The sequence below is a fragment of the Mytilus californianus genome, unplaced genomic scaffold, assembly GCF_021869535.1.
Source record: "Mytilus californianus isolate M0D057914Y unplaced genomic scaffold, xbMytCali1.0.p SCAF_5, whole genome shotgun sequence".
NCBI lineage: Eukaryota > Metazoa > Mollusca > Bivalvia > Mytilida > Mytilidae > Mytilus > Mytilus californianus.
Window position 1 is genome coordinate 34,572,654 of NW_026262701.1, and position 23,556 is coordinate 34,596,209.

Consider the following 23,556-nt stretch of genomic DNA (forward strand, 5'->3'; position numbering starts at 1 on the left):
CTTCACGTAGCTCTTCACCAAGTTCAAGGTCAAAGTATTAAAAAATGTAAGATAGATGTGAGATCACTGGCCGATTAAATTCGTGATAATTATTGCCACTAGTGTTATTTTTAGTGTCTGAAGCTCAGATACTTGAAGGTCAGCAATATTTCAATTTGTACTAAATGTTTATAACCACTTTAATATTGCAAAGTTTTAAGAAGAAATGGTTATCATACGTGTATAAGACCAAATACATGTACAACGCAACAGATTCCATTAAAAGGAAAATTTGAAAACGCAGATTTGCAGTCAAATTTCTTTACAGTTAAAAAGAAGCTAATATTAGTAGGTGTAGCTGTAGTTTCATTAACTTCCTGAATGACTGGCTGCTCAAAACAATTTGTTTAAAATTGAAGAAACAACGTAGAACATTTAAATCAACATTACATGTTCAATCAGGAAGAAATTTAATCATGAACTTCGGTTCACCAACTTGTATATGTAAATGGTAGCGATTAATAAAAGATAGTGCAAGGAAAAGTCAATAAGACAGCAATTCAGCTTTAAAGGGTAGCATTAAATAAACATGTTCTGAGCACAGGACTGCCATGCAACAGTAACGAATTATTTGATTATCATTGACGAATAAAGCTTAAAGGATAGAAATTTTCTGACTGCGACGATGTGTGGAACTATGTAGAAAATGTTAGCGGCTGTAGAAAAATCGTTTAATTTACAATGACGCAATAAACATAACAGTAATAACATAGAAACGTTATTAGTAAAACATGTATTAAACAAACTTTGCCTTTAATATATGCATAAATTATAAAGAATTGTAAGTTCAGAAATTATTGCGTGCATTAATATTGCGATTTTTGAAAAATTAAAATGCGAGTTTAACTATTGTGAATTTAGGAAAAGCTACATACAGATATATGTATTTGATATCAGAATGCGAGTTATTATTACTGTGATACTCAAGTAGTCGTGTTATTCGCATTAATAAAAACCTCGCAATAATTTCTGAATTTACAGTAACTCTTTCAGTGATTTGCTTTATATCAATACATCAATTATTGAAATTATATACGTTAATGGTGTGTAACTTTAATCGAGTATTTGAATATGTTTTTGATTACTTCTTTATTTAGAGACGGGAGTTTTAACGATATGGAATCATCTGCATTTTTTTTTATTAATCTGGTGCAATCTCCATCAAATATTTCCATTGTGTGCCTTAAATTCAAAGAAACTACAAACAGCTATCAACAAGGTGTTTGCGGGAAGACCTGAATTGTTGGTTTACATATGTTGTTGAGTTGTCGTCTCATTGGTATTAACCCCCTAACATTTGTATCTTCATTTTTTTTCTAGAAAAACATCAAAAATAGGCAGATGAGAAAATTGTAAAATTAAGTGCAGAAACAAACATCAACAAATTTTGTAGTATAAAAAGGGAGCTGTGTCTATGAGAAAACAACTATTCCCCCACACAAATACTTAAATATATAAAAGCATAACCATACAAAATGAGCTGCCTCGGCACCCGATCCTGCAATGTTAGCCAGTAATAGTGGAAATCTATTAGTAAAATTAGTCCGCTAGTAGTACTAATAACAGTATACTTTTATACTGCACAGTACAAATGTTAGAAGTTGTAGAACTAACAACGTACAATATATACATATTACTTAGTACAAACACGGATCTTTCAAGTCCGGGATATTATGGCGTAGTATTACAGTTTCAGTGTTACCACTAATAAGGTTAACAACGTACTTGTTATATTACCCGGATCAACGCCGGGAACAACTTCTGCGGTAAGCGACTGCTTATGTCAGTTTTTGAAACAACACAAATTGTAATTATGGAGTATTACGATATTAGTCGTTATAATTAAGCGACAGCTTTTATAGTTAAAACAATACTCTAAATAGTCCTTTTCTTTTCTTTTTTTTAACGAATGCTTGCTATTCTAAAAAGACTGATTTTGCTTACTCGGAATCATAAAAAGTTTATTTATTTTGTAAAAACGGCTTTTTATTTGTTGGCTTTAGATATATACCTCCACCTGAAGCTAGGCAATAGCTCTTTGGCCAATAAACATCAGACTGAAAAATGAAACTATATTCATTTTTTTCTTCATCTTTTTAGGTTTTATTGGAAAATAGTTGCTATGACGGATCAGTTAGATGATACCTCAGTTCTCACTCCAGCATGATGCAAAATGTATCAAAATAAGCATATATGACTTAAGGATGTTCGCTCATTTTTGTCAGATATTCGGAATCCTCTGGTTTTATCCATTTAGTACCCATTAAAAAATTTGCCCATTAAGCCCTACTTTTCTTTTCATAATTTTATTACATATAGATTAAAAAGTCATATTTGAAAATCTTATAAAACCTTGTTATTTTTTCATAGTTTTTGAAAGAAAATGCTGCCAATGTTAATTTTATGAAAAATCTAGAGAGAATCATTTCCCGCCAAATTTTCAATGGCTTATATCTCAAAAACAAGCACACGGACCTATCATTTTTTTCTTCTTTTTAAGTTCCGTTATGATATTCTATAAATTCATAACAGTCTTGTTATTTTGAAACAGAGTAGCAAACATCCTTAAACATAACAGTTGGATTATCCATACCTGCATGATGGATTGGATACGAAATTTATTAAATAAGCATTATATGACATAAATCGACATAATGCGAAGCATACTTTTCATAACAATTATTGAGAATAATCTGTACATTGCATGTGCATAATCTGTATATATAATTTTTGAGAATATGTTCATGTGCCATGGTATTGTTTACTATTTTGAGCGCTCTTGAATAAAGAATATGTTATAAGACAATTTCGCAGTGTAATATTTTTTAAGATATATTTTTTCGTTTACATGAATTAAGACGCATTTTTTGGAAAAGCAGTTACAAATATATATCAAATATAAACCAGGATTTATAAATGTTTTAACCTATTTATCGCCCCGTTTATCACTCGATTTATTTTTTAATGTTCTAAATTATTTTTATTGGAATCTAGGCTAAACCTCGGTGCTACTTTTAGGTATGCACCCAGATCTACAACGTACGTCACGAGTCACGTGTTATTTGTAAGTTTCCAGCCGCCATTTTTGGAATTTTGAAGCGATCAAAGGTAAGTATTCTATGATTTATTTGCCATGAAAGCATGTATCGGTAAAAATATATAGACAAGCGCATAACAGGGGTCGATACTGACATGGTTTAGCATTACTGTTTCATGTTAACACGACCTAACATTTCAAACACTCTCAAAAACCGTGAGCGGATCCTGCATCTGTACAATGTCAACATTGACGTTTGTGAAAGTACTATCTTTTCCCTCGTAACAGAATGATAAATATCCGAGGGGGGTGGGGGTACAAGTCAAATCGGCACCTGGTTAAGGTAGCACTACAGTCAGAATTTTCTGACTCCAACCAACAGTCTTTAAAGATTAATTTCTCCAAAACTACTCAATGGATTTTAAAAATCTTTAACTCATTTTAAAGCTGAAATATAACTCTTTCTTAATCTATAGATAAATTTATTTTTGGTATGATTAATCTCAAAATATAGCTCATTAATTGCCAAAAAAGTGGTCTTCCAACTTGGATGAAAATGGCACATTCAGGTCAAATGGTAGTAAAAATTTGTTTTCATCCCTTTAATCAATCATTCACAATCTACAAAACCGTGTCTCAGATTTTTGATATATGCCTCCAGTAATAAGATATATTATTTTTACTGCTGGATGTCAAACCTCATTTCACCTTTCATCTTTGGAGACCAATAAATTCATTTAGAAACAAATTATCCAAAAACTGGGACACGGTATTGTAGAAAATACTCCCTTCAATCACATATATCAAAGTCAAGCCAAAGGGGGTACCCATAAAGTTTCTATTTTCATTTTTTCCTTACAATTCTCATGAAAAATTGTTCTGAGAAATGACCTTAAAACTGAATTTCCTCTTAAGAACCCCTATAAATGCCACATAAATACAAAAATTCCACTGGGAACACCCCAGGAGTGTTCTGACACCATTACTTTATCAATAGAACCACACACATTGTGTCTTTGATGCTCTAATGCTGTAAAATTTGCATTTTGTGTGCACTGTATAACAATAACTTTGCATTTGGCGGGAGTTTGACGTCACAGATTTGACCAACATCTGTGATGTAGTAATTAAATAAAGACAAAGCTCCGCCTCTGTCCAGACAGTCTAAGATAAGAGAATAACAGGATTGGCCAGCTGCATCATAATTAATATTTAACATATCATTATTCTCACTATAAAGAATAATTTTCATTTGAATTTTAAAAAGAAATATAATATGACCATGATGACTGAAATTAGTTAAAATATTAAAATTAAAATACATGTCCATAAAAAGATCAAGACCATCCCCTTCTTGAAAATAGACTGTCCAACATGATTTATGAGTTTCATGGAATTAAAAAATTTCACATAAACTTAAAATTAGTTAAAATGCCTAATATTATTTTTAAATGTAGAAGACCAAAGACGAGAAATTTATACAGGCAGTCAGAGGCTTTCAAAGATACTTTCACACTCTTTTCCGTAGTTTTTTTTTCATTTTGGTAGATTTTTTCCTATTCATATCTTTTTCTTTTTCTCTGTTCTAAACTTCCATGTTTTATAAATTAGTTTTGTTGCAATGCAATGAGATATTTATCTTGTGGTCAGGGATTAACAGCTGGACACTGGTATCAACAGATGATTGACATATTAGCCCCTCCCAAATTACCATGTGCTTTTATTTACATAAGTTCATTATCGATTTACTCCCTGTTGTGATATGATAATGACTTTGGGATTTTTACAAACTGTGCAGAATAATACTTACTTCAAAATTATGTGATAAAAAAAATATCTTCAAAAAATCATTGTTAGACTGTAGTGCTACCTTAAATCGGCATCTAGTCAAATCCAATAATATTTCATTATTTGATACAATATAAACAGATAAATAATTCAAAAAATCTCAGTAAAAATGTATAAATGATCTTTCTATCTTTAAATTATTGTTGGGGTTTGGCTTTATCTTTTTAATTTATATTACTCATTACATCTACATATAGCATGTATAGTTAAAAATCACCAAGCAGTTAGAATACATATTATAAGTTTTCTCAACAATCTATGACTGACGTTTTGAATAGTTATCTTTTCAATTGATATTAATAACTTTTATCAATTACAGTTATTATTACATAATTTATTAACATGTTTGTTTGTTTTAAATCTAAACAGGTTGTTATTGATGTTTTTTTACTTTAAAAACTTAGTAAAATACATGAAGCCATTACACAAGCTGTTGTTGTTTGATCATGAGAAAATTAGAAGTAGGAAAAGGGGAAATTATGAGTCCCTTTCATTACTATCACTAATCAACCTTGAATGTCAATTAAGGTGGGTTTTTTTCAGGAAAGTTTAAACAGCATTAAACCAACAATAATGGAAAATTCTCCTTTAGTCATGTTGGTTAAAACAGAGACATATATATGTCTCTGGTTAAAACATGCATAAAAATATCTATAAATACCGCGAATACACATCAAGTTGAATGGAAAAAATACATGCACAGAAACCACCCAAAAATGAAAATAAGTCAATATTTCTAGACAACGCCTTGTTTATTTTAATCTATTTGCTTCAAATACTGAAAATATTTAACATGGGTGGCGAAATGACTACATCGGGTGCCGATTTAACAAGGTACCAATTTGACCAAGTGCAGATTTGATCTCAGGTTACATTTGTACAAGGAGACAAAATTCAGCTAAATACCAAAATTGCAAATACAATTACACATAACCCAGAGATCATTATTTGCTTTCCAAAATAAATTACTGTACCAATCGGAATTTTAACCTGTGACCCTTTGCACAGAAAGTCTCTGCTCTACCAACTCAGCTAAATGAGTAATCCACAAGCACATGTTTAAGTATCAACAAGGTAAGACCTAATGACATACCGGCAATGTCAACATCACTTACCCTGGCTGTGTAAGTGTAATTTCATTCCACCCTGTTTTTATTCCAGGTGACTGTTTTTCACTAGAGAATATTGGATGTAAATAGTGTGAAAGCGTCGATCTTGATCATTGTTTTTGTCCAGCCTGTGACTATTGTCGCAGAAAGCTCGACATAGGGATAGTGATCCGGCGGCAGCGTTAGCTAACTTCTTAAAAGCTTTATATTTTAGCAGGTAGAAGACCTGGATGCTTCATACTTTGTATAAAGATGCCTCATGTTACGAAGTTTCCGTCTGTCACATGTCCATTGTCCTTGACCTCATTTTCATTGTTCAGTGACTACTTGAAAAAAAAGTTAAGATTTTTTGTAATGTTAATTTCTCTCTCATTATGAGTAATAGTATAACTATATATGGTAAGGTATGTGCGTAGCTTGCAAGGTCCTTATGCCCGTCAGACAGTTTTCACTTGACCTCTACCTCATTTCATGGATCAGTGAACAAGGTTAAGTTTTGGTGATCAAGTCCATATCTCAGATACTATTAGCAATCGGTCTTATATATTCGGTGTATGGAAGGACTGTAAGGTGTACATGTCCAACTGGCAGGTGTCATCTGACCATGATCTCATTTTCATAGTTCAGTGGTTATAGTTAAGATTTTGTGTTTTGGTCTATTTCTCTTATACTGTATGCAATAGGTCTACTATATTTGGTGTATGGAATTATTTTATGATGTACATGTCAGTCTTGTAGGTTTTATTTGACCTTGACCTCATTTTCACGGTTCATTGCTCAGTGTTAAGTTTTTGTGTTTTGGTCTGTTTTTCTTAAACCATAAGCAATAGGTCAACTATATTTGTTGTATTGAAGAATTGTAAGCTGTACATCTCTGTCTGACATGGTTCATCTGACCTTGACCTCATTTTCATGGTTCATTGGTCAATGTTTAGTTTTCTTGGTTAAGTCTGTTTCTTAATTTAGAAACTATAAGCAATAGGTCAGCTATATTTTGTGTATTGAATAATTGTAAGATGTACATGTATTTCTTGTTTGGTTTATATGACAGTGACCTCATTTTCTTGGATCATGTTAAGTTTATGTGATAGTTGTAGTAAAGCTTTATATTTAGGACTATCAACATAATATCAATGATTAGTATTTAAGAAGGCGAGACATTTCAGGATGTGCACTCTTGTGTTTATATTAGACCAGTTTATTGTTTAATACATAAATTAATAGGTTAAAATTAGAATAGTTTTCAAGGAACCAGTTTCATTATAAATAGATATTGACATTGAAGATATGATTTTATATCGAAGTCTACCAAAACGCAAATGCACAGAAAAACTTTGGCAATCCAGTATATATGAATATTACAATTTAGTGACAATTTAAAAGCATATATTATATGATTTAATTGATGGTTTTCATTAGAAAAATTATCAAAATTTAATTTGTAAATAAATCATTATATTGTGTTATCATGTAGTGTTCAAAGTGAGTACTAAAATAGTTCATCAGAAGACATCACTGTATATGAATCTTAAATACTTAAGTGTGATAAATCCCAGTTCAAAGTAACTAGTGCAATCATTCCAGGTACAAAATCACTAGTCAGTAGTGTAATAATTCCTGGTTCAAAATCACTAGTGTTATTGTAAGCCATAATAGTGTCCTGTGAAAAATTAAGTGTCCAGTTGGACAGTTTTTCATAGAATTTTGGTATTTAATAATGTCCATTGCCATGATATATTGTCCCTCAAGTAGACAGATTTTTACTGCAAAAGTTATGAAATAGTGTCCACCCACAGGACAAGTTTTCATACTAGTTGCTATTAAATTGTGTCCTCCAAGGGAAGTAATACAAAGGTCATTAAAAAGTTTTATTGTACTTGAAATTTTAATAAAATCAGAAGGATTGAGTAGAAATTGATTTATATAAACAAACAAATAATGGATGGAAGTGAATATAGATACATTTAAGTTCTAAGAAATACCCAGCTAATGCTAATAACAATGAAAGAAGAACAATAAGAAGGGAGTGTGTAAAGTATAAAATCAAATGTGAAGAACTTAACTATATTTATCATGAGAAGAAGGCAAAAGAAAATATTGAATTTTGGTATTAAATAATAATGTCCATTGCCATGCAATATTGTCCCCTAAGTGGACAGAATTTTACAGCAAAAGTTATGAAATATGGTCCACCTACAGGACTAGTTTTCGTAGTAATTGTTATCAAATTGTGTCCTCCAAGGAAAATAATATTGAACAGCATCTGTTACTTGTTTGAATTTAAATCATTATACATGTATATATATATATATATATATATGTTGAAAACATATACAAGTCTAAATTGAAAACGACGTTCAAACCTTATACCTGGTATGATTGCGTTGGATAAAAACCGCAATTTTTATACGTGTGCATATATATATATATATATTAAAAAATAAGAAGATAAGGATGGTATGAGTGCCAATGAGACAACTCTCTGTCAAAGTAACAATGTATTTAAAGTTAGCAATTACAGAATTATAGTATTAAATAATGTCCATGTTCATGGACACTTTTTCATACCTGAGGACATAATTTCATAGGAAATTGTGTCCGGGACACATTTAAATAAGTAAATATTGTCCATGGACAGTATTTACTATGAAATAATGTCCGGTGGACATTATTTCATGGGGACATTAATAAATCCTACATTATCAGAATCCTGGTTCAAAACATTTATGTGAACATTCCATGGATGAAAAACACTAAGTTTACTTTGTCCATTTTTTACATAAATCAGCTATGCAAGTTAAATAGTTAATTCAAATATCCCCCAAAAATACCAAGCCCCATTTTTTATACATTTCCCCTTCAAAAAACTCTCTATAAAATTTTATCAAGAGTGGTGAATATTTTACTCTGGACCTGGATTAAAAACCCTAGTGAATTTTTGTTGGTGGATTATAAACACTTGGGATTTTCATCCTCCACTGGCGGAATCAAACCACTGTTACAACTGCATGTAGGTTTTACTTTTAACCAGTCCCTTGGTTTTTTTGTGTGTTGCTTAAGTGTTTTGTGTGTGGTTATAAATACACTGAAAATATGGAAAAAAAATTCAAATAGTTATAATTGCCATATAATAATAATAGTATAGGTAATATAATAATTACATATTGTGTGAAAAGATTGATTATGCTAATGGTTTGTTTATATTTTCTTTGTTGAAGCTCCGTGCCTAGACTGCAGTTTTTGGCAATTCTCAACATTAGGAAAGAAAACTTGAAAGAAAACTTGAAACAGCAACCAAGATACAGATACATGTATGAACAGTTATTGAATATGTAAAACTTTTATTTTAGCGTACTCAACATCACCTGATTTTGTACTTGAATTAACGTTTTCTGGCTTTCTAATGAACATTGAAAATTTATACTACTCTTATTGGAGACTCAGTTGCAGCAAATTACATTAAATTTAAATTCAAAAGAACACACATTCTAAAATTGAGAATCATTTGAGAACTGAAATGGGGAATGTGTCTAAGAGAAAACAACCCCACCAAAGAGCAGAAATAATCCAAAGGCTACAAATAGGTCTTCATCTCTAGCCAATGTAGAATAAACAAACAGCACTATGCACAAGTCCTAGTCACATGTCAGAATAGGTACATTGTAAATGAAGAAACTAAGCAAAATGACCATGATACATAAATTTACAAAGTTCTACTATCCAGGGATGGGCACGGTTACTGACAAATGTAATCGATTAATAATCGATTACATGAAGGTATTTTGTGCAATCGATTAATAATCGATTACCCAGATTTTTGTATGTAATCGGTTGCAATCGATTACTTTATCAAAAGTAATTACATTACTTTTCGATTACTGTCAATTACATGCTTCAAAATTTAAAACAAAAAAAAAGTAAGTTAAAAACTATTATGTTGATCAACGTTTGTATAGTAGATATTTAGAACTTTACCAAAAAACAGCATTTAAATCATTGTTTCCAAATTATAAGTTGACAGTTGTTATCAATCTTACTGAGGATCAGAATTATTTAAAAAAATCTTGAAATTTGACTTTCAACATGAATTAGAGATGACATTGCATTCCATCAATCACTTATATATATGTTTAAGGTTTTTTTCAATGATTTTGCTTTCGTACTGACTTAAGGTAGCTTTTTTTTTTTATTCATTAAAAGCAGGTATATTTTAGCATAATTATTTACAATGTTGGAAGTTTTCTCTGAAGAAAGTATAAAAAAGTAGAATTATTAATTAGTTCAGCTAATTTTAAGGATCAAAATTTATAATTATAATGACAAACATGATTTAATCCTTTTGTTGGAAAACCACCTTAATTATAGGTTATAAAACTGCCAATGGAGTACAATTTATAACCTGGGGCAAAACATTGTAAATCTCCATCTTAATTAGACAAACAGTAATTGAAATAAAAACAAAGTATGTGTCTTATATAGTGATTAGAAGACTTTGATCATCTGATTAGTAAAGACAAGAAGTTTAAGATTTTTTTATTCTATAATAAAATTATAAACAGTATATATTTATAGTGTCAACGAGGGATACATGTATCTTTTTTCTGAAAAGAATTTCAATGCATAGGCATTGGTTCACTGTTAAAAGGATTGTGTGTACTTATTTTCTATATACATGTATATCATAACATTATAAGAAATCAACTGTTTATCTATTCTAAGCTTAAATCTTATTGAAAAGTATGCTTTTAGGAAATTTAATACAAATAAGCTTACTACTTTAAGGAAGTACAGAACTTAACTTAAGACAGTCATTTCTTATTTCAAATCTATTTTCTTATTTCAAATCTATTTTCTTATTTCAAATCTATTTTCTTATTTTAATATAAAAGGTGTTGACTTATTGACAAGCACATAAATCCATTTGTTTCAAAAGCTAGATATAAAGTAAATTATGGTAGGGGATCTGGTTGATCATAATGCAGCTTGAGACAATAGATAGAAATATAAAGGCAGTTGATAAACTCTTAAGTCATATCAGTACTTCAAAGTGATGAATACATAAATGTTTTCATTTAAAATAGGTTATATTTCATCAAACTATTTTACTAAAGTAATCGAAATGTAATCGAAAGTAATCGATGATTACATTATGATTTTTGCTGTAATCGATTAAATTACGATTACAGATAACGATTACCCCATCCCTGCTACTATCAGTTACTGACATGCCAGTTCCAGATTTGAACTAAACTGATTGACAGATTATGTCTTCATCATATGAAAATCAAGCATAATCCCTCCTGTTTAGGGTGTAGTATCATACCATGGTTAAAAATATGAGAAGAACATAAAATTGAGAATGGAAATGGGGAATATGTCAAAGAGACAACAACCCGACCAAAGAGCAGACAACAGCCGAAGGCCACCAATGGGTCTTCAATGCAGAGAGAAAATCCTGTATCTTGCCAATACCGGTACCTGGTTTTAGAATAAATGTGTTTACATCTGATTTAACGACCCTATGAATGAATCAATATTAATTCCAAAATATGCCATCTTTAATTACCCCAAAACAGTATCGTTACTATATATCCCTTCTAAATAAGTCAGATTAAACTTTTATAAACTGAGGTTTACTGGGGTGACTGACAACATTTTTGTGCTTTGTATAGAATATTACCATAAAATATTTGATGTGAAATTTAATTGCACATCCAAAGTGAAATACCTGAACGTATAAGATGTCTACATGTTGATCTTTATTTATGAATGATGTCCTTGTACCGATTATAATATTTCGTAAATGTTTTGACTAGTTTGTGATATCAAAAACTTTGATGTAATAATTTTCAGTAATACAGAAATTTCTTCCATTAAAATCAAATATGTTGTTACATACACGAGCGAATCGAACAAGTTCAGATATGTATAAACGTTACTCCATAAGATGGAGAGAATTGAATGTCAATAAATGTTTCTTATAATTAGTTCTTGAATAAATTCCAGTAGTATTGCTTTTTTCAAAGATAATATTGTATTATGATGTCATTTTGTGGGGAAAAAATCCCTCTAAACTATTCTATTAGTTAGCTAATTATTCACATACATGAATAAATCCTTATTTTCAGGTACAGATGCCCTTAAAGTTTTTGATGAAGTTAAGAGCAAGATACTATCCCATCCAGCAGTGATACGGTATGACCAATTCCCAGACAATATGACAAAGAATAACAATTGGACACCAACAGTTCACATATGAGAAGATGTTTTTAGGGTAAACCACATTGCCGGTCTTCAAATGACACAGAAATTAACAACTATAAGGTCACCGTACCCCTTCAACAAAGAGCAAAACCAACACCACATACATGACATAGTCACCTATAAAAAGCCCCAAAATAAAAAAAAGTAAAACAATTCTAACGAGAAAACTAATGGCCTAATTTATGTAAAAAATAATATGTATTACTCAGCAACAAATAACAACTACTGAATTCGTAACATATGTTCCTGACATGGGACAGGCACATACAAATGTGCAGGATTAAACTAGTTTGAAGACGCCAACCCTTCCCCTAACCAGGAACAGTGGTGTAACAGTACATCATAACAACAAACTATAAACTTTAAATCAGTTGAAAAAGGCTTCTAACTCATCTCATGGATACGAATAGAATTACATGTAACAAAAACACAAATTGGACATGGATGAGTACTTGTACATCCCAACAACAAAAACTAGAAAACTAATGGCCTAAAGTAATTAATGAACAAAAAAATGAACGAAAAACAAATATGTCAAGAGTTTTGTGCCGACCACCTTTCCATCAGGTGGTCAGCTTTTTTTTCAAATTCCGTTTTTTTTTTTTCGGTTCCACACCGTAAAAATTTAAATACTAATTGCGCCTCGCTGATTTGTTTTCATAGACAAAAATGGCAGATCGTCAAATTTCAATGTTTTCTTTTATTAATCGGGGGAAGAGAAAGGCAGATGACGATGGTGATAAGGAAAATTCTAGGCCAAATAAGTCAACTAAAATGGATATTTGTATTGAAATTGTTGAAATTGAAAAAAAGCATCAAAACAACGGAAAAGGCACGCAAGCGAAGATAAATATGAACAGGACTTTAAATGGCTAATCGTCACAGAGGAAGATTATTACTGTTCTGTGTGCCAAAAATACAGCACTAAAGCGAGGAACAGGACAGAAACTTGGATCAATAGGCCATGCATTCGCAGGAGAAGGGAGTCCTGCAAAAGCCATCTAGCTAGCTGCTATCCGAGATGCACAAAACTAATTTGTCAAATCAAATCAAAGAAGAATATTTGACAGTTTATGTGACTACATCTATTTATTTTTGTTCAATTCCATTAAATGTGAATACAATACTAATCCTTCTTTTTGTGACCCCTACCCACAGTAAAAAAAAAACCAGGTTGGAAATGTTTTAAAAAAAACAACACCCCGTTGCAAGTGTTTTTTTCAAAACACCCACCTTACCTTAGTGAAAAAAGGGGAACACTGTATGTAACACAGCAACAATGGCAATTAATTAACCACTGAATAACAGGGTCCTGACTTGGACAGGCACAAACACTTAAAGTATAGATCTGAGAGTACTCACAGTTACTGACAGCTAGTTCATGTAGTTCAAAGCCAATAACAACTAATAAAAAAAATCATGCATCTAAGACTAATTAAATTATCAATTAATACACATGCAACATCCATATATATGTATATAACTATATGATATTTAGTTTGATTTTAATTTACTGATAACAAATCAATATTAATACCAATAAAAGCAATATTCAAAGATCTAATTACAGTGTTGATTTTGGTAACCTTTTCGAATAAGTTTTTTTAAAGGATCTATAAGTTTACCTGGATCGTTTCTAAATTTCTGGGCTAGGAAAACAATTTAACATATGATCAACATATACATTTGTACTCATATTTGTTCTTTTTTTCTTTTGAGGCAGACTTCATACATGTACAGGAGCTTCTAAGGAGGAATTGAAAAGAAGATTGCATTATCCTTAACTTCACATTTTGCTATAAAGATGATTTCCTTTTATTGAATAATTCAAAGAATGTTGACTTTGTTGAACGCATGTATCCCATTGAACTTGAAATAAAGGATTCAACAGATACAGGTAAATCTGCCTCATATCTTAACTGACATCTAGAAATAGACAATGAGGGTCGGTAAAGAACAAAACTTTTAAGACTAAAGAGATGATTTCATCTTACTAATTATGAACTTTATATTTCTGCAGTTACCACGATCCCAATATGGCGGAGGTAGAAATAAGTAAAATCGATTTCTGCTAATTTTCCGTTTAAATGTGTTGTTTTCAAGAACTACTCAGCCGCCAGGTTGATCTGTATGGTTTTGTTGTGTATGTGTGTTATAAATATCATGTATGGCCTCATTACCGAAATAATATCCATCAAATATTTTAGGAAGATAATCGTAACTTAAATAAAAAGATAATGGTAACTTGTGGACAAATCACTTGAAAGATTAATTGTAACTGCAGAATATTTCAATGATAATAGCTGTTGATTTTGATTTAAAAAAAAGAAAATCATCACTGGTGTTAAACTGATCATAGAAACTGCAGTTACCACTATCCCAATATGGCTGAAATAAGTAAAATCGATTTCTGTTAATTTCTCTGTAAACATGTTGTTTACGAGAATTAGTCTGCTGCTAGCTATGTTGATCTGTTGATGGGGACAGCAACTATATCTAAATGTTGCTTGAAAGTTTGATAGTGTTTCGCAAAAGTTTAAATTGAGGGTAAATATTGATTGGTATTGAGTATACTTAAAGAGGTAAAACATGTACATGTATTCATTAATTTAAATGATTTTAAAGTTTTATTAGATAAAAAAATCAATCAATCAATAACCGTTTTAGCGTGCCCTTAGTACTGGCAACTTGGCTTGTGATACTCTCTGGGACTTGCAGTTCACTTACAGATATATCGACCTAGTAGTAGTTATAAGATTTTAAATAGTTACAATGATCTGGCGCTGCAACAGATGTGTATTTGACAACTCATATCAAGTCTTTTTTAAGTGATTCTCTAGACCAAAACCTAATATGCTACAAATGTCAATTGCCATAATTTGATCAAACTATCTTCTGTTTTTCTGGACAACTTGATATATCCTCTCTCTGAAACACAATTTGTTTTGACCTGCATCTCATTTTAGAATATAACTATGATTTCCCATTTTATGTTATGGCTTGATGGACAGACCGTATATCAAAAAGCTGTGATTAAAATAACTTGTCAATATTTTATGCTCAACCTATATATACCTATCACAATTTTCACAATAATTAAAAAATAAACATCACAAAAAATATTCATTTAAATGTAAAGTCCTATGCATACCAGTTATTTTTTTTCTAAATGTGAACTGTAGAAGCTAGGTCATTATTTGTATTGATATGCCAGGAATAGATTGTCATTATTCACAGTTATACTGTGGAACATGCTTTTTCCCCAATCTGTCAAAATTATATTAAAAAATGTCTACTTCTTTCAGGTGAATCCTTGCTGGGTCATTGAAAAACCTACTGGAAGTTCTTCTGATACTGGAAATTGAAAACAAATGGTCAGTATGATTACATTACCAGCATTGTATAAAATTCCTGTGGTAAAGAGGATTGCTTCAGTAAATGTCAAGCATTAATACTTCATTTCCACTTCATATTGACATTGTTGATGTCGGTGTATAAGATGATATTATATATGATGTTTTACAGTATTACAAAGGAAAATAATAGATTTGTAAATTACCCAAGTTTATTCTGTTTATTTATATCTTAATTTTCTCTTTCCTTAGTTACAAATGTTGTTTTAACTTAATTAAGTGAGTGTTGAATGTAAAAAGATAGAGATGTGGTATGATTACCAATATGACAGCTATCCACAAATGATGTGGATATAAGGGACAATAAATAATGCCTTCAACAATGAGTATTAAAGATCTGAACTTGACAAATTAAAAAGAATAACGACCAGATTTATGACAAAATAAAATGAAAAACAATTAATATGGAAACTAACCACTGAATTTCAGGCTCCTGGTTCCAGATTTTGGACAAGCACATACAGATTTTAATTTGGTTTAACTTGTGAGCACTTAACCAAGGAATATTAACAATATGTAACAAAAAATCTCTCCTTTGGCTTACCTTCTATTGAGTTCTTGCATAGAGTTTTCCATCTATCAGGAAACTGACTTATTTAATTCAAGAAATCCACAATTATTTATTTTTATTTTTCTCTTTATATATTGCATTTTTTCCTTAATATATCAAAAGCTATAATAGAAGAGAAGTGAACGATACCAAATGAACATTCAAAAGACCAACAGACAACCAATAGTGCACAAAACATATAACAGTAAAGACTGAGCAACAAGGACCCCACCAAAAACTGGGAGTGTTCTCAGGTGATCTGGAAGGGTAGGCAGATCCTGCTCCACATATGACAATTGTATAGATGTAGAGATAATTTAACTTGGTTTAACTTGTGAGCACTTAAATATCAAAAATGGTCTAGTTTCTGGTGTCAAAATTTATGAAACCTGAAACTGTATTAAATGTTTCTCTTTTGTTTGGGACAGAATTAAGTATTTGTTTATGTGCATCACTAAAATATGCAAGACAGGCCCTACACCTGACAACCTCATGTTTTTTTATATGACTGCAAAAATATTTTGGGGTTTGCATAATGCTATGATGCTGTCGTTGTCGTCGTTGTCTGATGACACATTTGGTTACTGGACAATAACTTTAGTTAAAGTGAATTGATCTCCATGAAATTTTACAAGAAGGTTCAATACCACAAAAGGAAGGTTGGGATTGATTTTTGGTGTTATGGTACCAACAGTTCAGGATTTAGGGGCCAAAAACAAGTATTTTTATAGTTTCTGGACAATAAACTTGTGTGTAAGTGTATGTGTAGGATTAAATAGTGTCCCCCATGAAATTATGTCCCATGGACAAAATTTCACGGATATGACCTGTGAAATTTTGTCCAGGACAGAATTTTATTATAAAATATTGTCCACTTCTGTGTAAAAGTGTCCCTTGAAAAGATATTCTATTTTAACCTTTGATGGATATTTTTTCGTAGTGAAATCATGTCCAAATTGCATAAAAGTCTTGTCTAATACCAAACAATTTAATTACAATAAATAATAAGACTAAATCGACATTTGTTTTTAAATATACAGTAGGAATCAATGAACTGTTTTAACATCTTTGGATTGTCATTTTTAACAAGATCAATAATATCATGAATAATATTCATAAATACTCGATTGTCGCTTCTTCTTGCGCATACGTTTGGGTCTAAAAGGCATGTATATAAAACATTTCATTGTTTTTAATTTCAAATTGCTTGGCCTTCCTTCTAAATGATCTTCTTTCATTATTATTAAACTCTGGAGGGTATTGACCATCAAACAAAAAGTCATATAGCTGTTTATATTCACCACTTTCCATATTTGTTCACATCTGTTGTCTTGATTTAAATTTCAATTATGATTTGACTAATTGATTAAAACATTTCAATGATTGCTAAATTATGTCCCTTCTTTAGGGACAGAAAAAACAGCTACACTATGAAAAGTTTCCCATGTGACATATTTTTATAAAACATCTATGAAATTATGTCCAAGTACTAGGGACAATTTTTCACTAAGGGAGACACTATTTTATTGTCGAGCCTTCGACTTAAGTCGAAAAAGCGAGACATAGCGATCCTACATTCCGTCGGCGGCGTCCACAAATATTCACTCTGTGGTAAAGTTTTTCAAATTTTAATAACTTTCTTAAACTATCCTGGATTTCTACCAAACTTGGACAGAAGCTTGTTTATGATCATAAGATAGTATCCAGAAGTAAATTTTGTAAAAAAATTAATCCATTTTTTCCTTATTTTACTTTTAAATGGACTTAGATTTTCTGCCAGGAAACAACATATTCACTCTGTGGTTAAAGTTTATAAAATTTTAATAACTTTCTTAAACTATCCTGAGTTTGTACCAAACTTGGACAGGAGCTTGTTTATGATCATAAGATAGTATCCAGAAGTAAATTTTGTAAAAAAATTAATCCATTTTTTCCTTATTTTACTTTTAAATGGACTTAGATTTTCTGCCAGGAAACAACATATTCACTCTGTGGTTAAAGTTTATAAAATTTTAATAACTTTCTTATACTATTTTGGATTTGTACCAAACTTTGACAGAAGCTTGTTTATGATCAAAAGCTAGTATCTAGAAGGAAATTTTATAAAAAAATAAATCCATTTTTTCCGTATTTTAATTTTAAATGGACTTAGATTTTCTGCCAGGAAACAAAACATTCACTCTGTGGTTTAAGTTTTTAAAATTTTTATAACGTTCTTATACTATTTTGGATTTGTACCAAACTTGGACAGAAGCTTGTTTATGATCAAATGCTAGTATCTAGAAGGAAATTTTGTTTTCTTCCAGTTAACATTACATTCAGTCTGCAGTTAAAGTTTTTAAACATTTATTAGATTCATAAACTATCCTGGATTTTTACCAAACTTGGACAGAAGCTTCTTACAATCAAAAGATAGTATCAAGAGGAATATTTTTATTGATTTACTTCCTCATTTTTGTTGAGCCTGTGATTAACAGAAAAAGTAGGCGAGACACTGGGTTCCGCGGAACCCTTACAAATTTTAGTTTACAATATTGATATTCTGTCCCGTGAACGAAATTTCACAGATGAACTGTGAAATATAGTTCAAGAAGACACAATTTCATGGGACAATGGATCTCTCTGAAATTATACCACAAGGTTCCATATCACAAAGGGAAGGCTGTGATTGAGTTTGGGGGTAATTAATTGCCCCAAACATGCAGGACTCAGGGGCAAAAAAGGGGCCAAAAACAAGTTTTGTTTTCTAGTTTCCAGACAATAATTTGTGTTTAAGTGTATGGATCTCTCTAAAATTTGCCTACATGGTTCCATTCTACAAAGGGAAGGCTGGATTTGAGTTTGGGGGTAATTGCTCCAGGGGGGGGGGGGGTTCAAACTTTTTTTAATTTCAAATTTTTTGTAAAGTTTTAAGAAGAAATCTTTAAATGCACAGTATTGCGCAATTGATTTTTAAGATCTTTGACAACATTTGTTTCTTGTCAGAAACCTATATTATGTCAAAAATTTGATCAGAATCCAAATTCAGACAGTAGCAAGCTTGAATATTGTGTCCAAATTTGCCCCAACTGTTCATGGTTCTCCCTCTGCGGTCGTATCAGGCTGCGCTCAGCGAAGCATTTCATTAGTTTCTTTGTTGATTTCAAAGGTATAGGGAAATCATGAATTTTAAATATCAAACAAAGTAAATATATCTTGTAGTCTAGTGTGTTTTAGTTGCATTGCATATCATATCTGTTATCCCTTGTAAAAGAAACTTTTTCTTACGTTAGACTATATTTTTTTTCACAAAATAAAACAAATTATTTTTTCATATTACAACAGGGACAGCATTTTTTTTTACCACCACCACCCACAGAAATAAAAATTAATTAGAACAACACTCCCTTTGCATTTTGGTATTTCAAATACAACCACCCACATAAAATTTTTAAAAAAATACCTTCACTGGGGGGACATAATATTTTCTGGAACAGCCCTTATATGTTTTTTGGGGGACATAGTATTTTCTGGAACAGCCCTTATATGTTTTAGTATAAAAAAAATAGATTTCAAATTTTATCTATTTCAAGTTGATAAACACAAAAAAACCTGTGATAAATTATCTATATTACTCTAACCCAGCTAGATATCAGATGTGGTATTAAGTTTGCCAATGAGACAACTCTCCACCAGAGACCTTATGATGTAGATGTTAATGATAAACCACACATTGAAATGCCTACCTGCTCATTCTGGATATGACATCAAATTTTTCATTATCGAAACAAAATACATTTTACTATCTGTAGCTAGTAACATTATTTTTATACTCTTCATAGATTAGTTTTTGCAAATTAAACTATCTCTTGCAGATGGATTCTATAATCAGAGGGGAGATGTGAAAAAAATCTTTATTAAAGTAGGTTGATAATTCAAATTGAAAAATTCAATTTTAGCACTAACAGGTGGTTTTGCATTTCATTTATTAAAAGTATTATAATTAATAATAGCCATGAAACAATGATTTTATTTTCAGGTCATTTTGGAAGAAAATTGATAGAGGAAAGATACAGATATACAAGAATTTCATATTTGAAATGCACTTAATATTTCTTTTGTATATGATCACCAAATTTTGGCAGTCAAATAAGGCCAATTAAAATTAATTGATAGATTTTCATCCCCGCCCGCCCCTCTGAAAATGTCCCGCTGCGATTTTTTTTATTTTTAAAAATATACGATTTCCGGATTTTGTTCATTTACGTTACCGGTAACCGCCGATAATTTCGATTCATTAAAACTTCCTTTTTCAAATTTCGGTTTTCGTATTTCTTCGAGTAATATAAGTCGACATATTCTTCTGCTCAATGATGACAACATTATCTTTTGAGAATATAGATTGATTACTAGAAGGACATAAATTATTCGGCTTACGAGTAATTGGCGTTGTCCAAGAACGGTAATCACGGTTTGTCACAAATTTCAGTGAATATAAAACCGTCGATTATTTTATTTATACAATGACATTGTGTAAGGAAATTTAGACTGTGAATGATATCCAAAGCGCAAAAATCGTGGAACACATTGATACAAAATCATGACTGGAATAAAGAAATTAACACAAGCACAAACTTGTGCGATTTATGACCGTATATTGAGTACAAAGAGTCGGCCAACGTACAAAATGTATTATAGCTGCCATGGCTTAGATTTACCTCCAAAGCTGTCATTTCAGCCCTTCAATAGAGTTATTAAATAACTTTTTTTTTTTGGTTCAGTTCATGTTTTACATTGTAATTATATTTGCACCTTGCATAAGAATCTTAAAAGCATGAACCCTAGTATTTTCAACACAGTTTGAGTTTTCATTTCACTCTGTACTCATAATATTTGTGTTGCATACCAATGCATATGCTTCATTTTATGGGCACTATAAATCATAACTTAGAAAGCAAAAAATGATCTATGTAGTCTAAAAGAGAACATTTTTCCACGTTTTTGCTATTTACTAAAAATCGGTTTCTAAAGCGGCAATTACATGTAGAACAATGGTTGCCAATCGGAAATATTGATTTAAGAATTAAAACAAAAATGTAGAATTCCTTATATAAACATGATATAAGCTTATTATTACCCTTGTACATTGTGTATATGAACAACACGTCTCAAAATGGTTAAGGAGGAAATAAAAATTAAAAAAATAAATCCTCCCACCCGCCCCATTTTTTTCAAAAATCTGGATGAAAATCTTCTTATTAATTTTAGTTGGCCTAATGGTATCATTGTTATCTTTGCCATATAAACAAATATACCTGGTAAAATTTGTTCATTAGAGGAAACTTTAATTACAAATATCTATTCACATTAAATTTAGATGATTTTTTTACCAATTTTTTAATTTTAAAAATAAATCAATTGTTTTTATTCTGTGGGATTCAAAATGTTTTGCCATTTATGATAATCTATTTATTTTGAATAGTCTGAAATACATTTCATGAAAATTTCAAATTCAAAATAAGGCCTCTACAGTGCATACTCCATCACAAATTGAGGTAATGTTAGTATTGATTCTGAGGTAAAGGAGTAGGGGCATTAAGGCCCAGTTTTGGCACAAGAAAATAAAATTTTTGACAACTTTTTCAAATTGGCACATAATGTTTGGAAATGCATTGAGTGAAGAAATATAAATGAAAAACATAAGATTGTTTATATGATGACGTCACAGTTACGTCATAATATGTACCGTTTTCATGAAAAAGATGAAAAATGCAGAATTTTCGCAATTTTTCATCGTTATTTCCATTACGGAAACATCGTGCGCAGCCAAGAAACAACAAAATAATTTAAGAGAAGCTTTATTATAACTATTGAAATAATCTCACCAAATATAAAGTTGTTTCTTGGGTGCGCACATACTTTGCCAATCTTAAATATACTTAGAATTTGATGAAAAACAAGGAAATTCAAGAAATTTTATAAAATATACAAATTTCGTCATGGTTTGTTGCCATGGTAGCTCGTTTAATGTGAAATTTGTTTTTATTTTCTGAAAACCTTGTACCTTAGTCTAGTTAGGACAAATTTAAGGATATGTATGATAACTTTTAAATTTGCAGTAATATTTGGGCCAAATAAGGGGCTTATTGCCCCTGCTCCTTTGTTGCATTTATTATTTTAATGCGGTCAACATATTGCTAGGTCATCATATTAGTGTGTCCAGCATATCGTGGATTCATGAACAGTAATGAGTGCAAATTAGCATAAATATGTGGTCAATTTATGCTGAGACTACATAATTTTTTATTTTGGTTATTATTATTATTATCCACAGTTGTGCATCATAAATTTTTAGAAATGTCTTCTTATAACAGCATTTTAACAAAAACTTATATATAGATGTATTAAGATAAATTTAGTAACTTGTATTAGGACGTCAGCAAAAATTGATAAATAATATAGGCCTATTATGTATTCCATGGGACAGATTTTGTTTTAGTCCATTTTTGTATAAATGTTGCACCTTTATTTTATCTTTTTCTAGATTTTATATGTGGCTCCACTCCTCACCCATTGACATGCTGGTTAAAAAGTAAAGAACACTATATATATATGAATATTTCAGCAAATTATGGTGGCAAATCTGTTAATTTTTTTAGAATAGTCATAAATTTTGCCAAATTATGCAAAAAATATTGTTTTAACAAAAACCCACATACATTTTAGTGGAAAAGCCCTCACAAACTTTCATTGCTTATTAGCATAGATGCAACAAGAACATTAACTAGTTGATTTATAAATTGTAATGTTTGTGACTCATGTTGACTGAAATGACATTGTATGAAATAAAGTTTGTGCCAAAAAATATTACTAGTTTGAACCCAGTATTATATGCAAGTTATTAGTACCTTACTGATGAAGTCAAAGGGAACTATAGGTTTGCACGCCGTTTGTCGGACTATCAGATCAAGTTAACAGTTTTCCACACTTTTTCGTCAGGCTTGAAGATATTTATTTGATATCTCTTGTATAGTTCTGATTGAATGCATTTGTTTTATTTTGTCTCCCCTGTGATGAAACACTATATTTTGGTGTATCGAATGATTGTAAGGTGTACAAGTCAGTCTGACAGCTACATGAACTGTACCATATTTTTATGGTTCATTGGTTAATGTTAAATTCTCACAGTTTGGTCTGTTTCTTAGATACTGTAAGCAGTAAGTCAACAGTATATGATGTATGGAATGATTGCAATCTGTACATTATATATGGTCTGATATTGAACTCATTTGTATGGTTCATTGGTCAATGATCAAT

At 30.8% G+C, this 23,556-nt stretch overlaps 1 long non-coding RNA gene across 5 annotated transcripts; it reads left to right on the forward strand.

The window, feature by feature from the left end:
• The first annotated feature begins 2,923 nt into the window (after positions 1-2,923).
• Positions 2,924-22,225, forward strand: LOC127701229 (uncharacterized). 5 transcript variants are annotated; one of them, XR_007981893.1, is made up of 6 exons: positions 2,924-3,147; positions 9,252-9,344; positions 12,162-12,307; positions 14,017-14,194; positions 15,603-15,671; positions 20,279-22,225. It is a non-coding gene; the product is annotated as an uncharacterized LOC127701229 (long non-coding RNA). The 5 variants fall into 5 exon arrangements; XR_007981891.1 differs by having other exon boundaries at positions 14,021-14,194; XR_007981892.1 differs by having other exon boundaries at positions 12,162-12,228; positions 14,021-14,194.
• Positions 22,226-23,556: the final 1,331 nt, after the last annotated feature.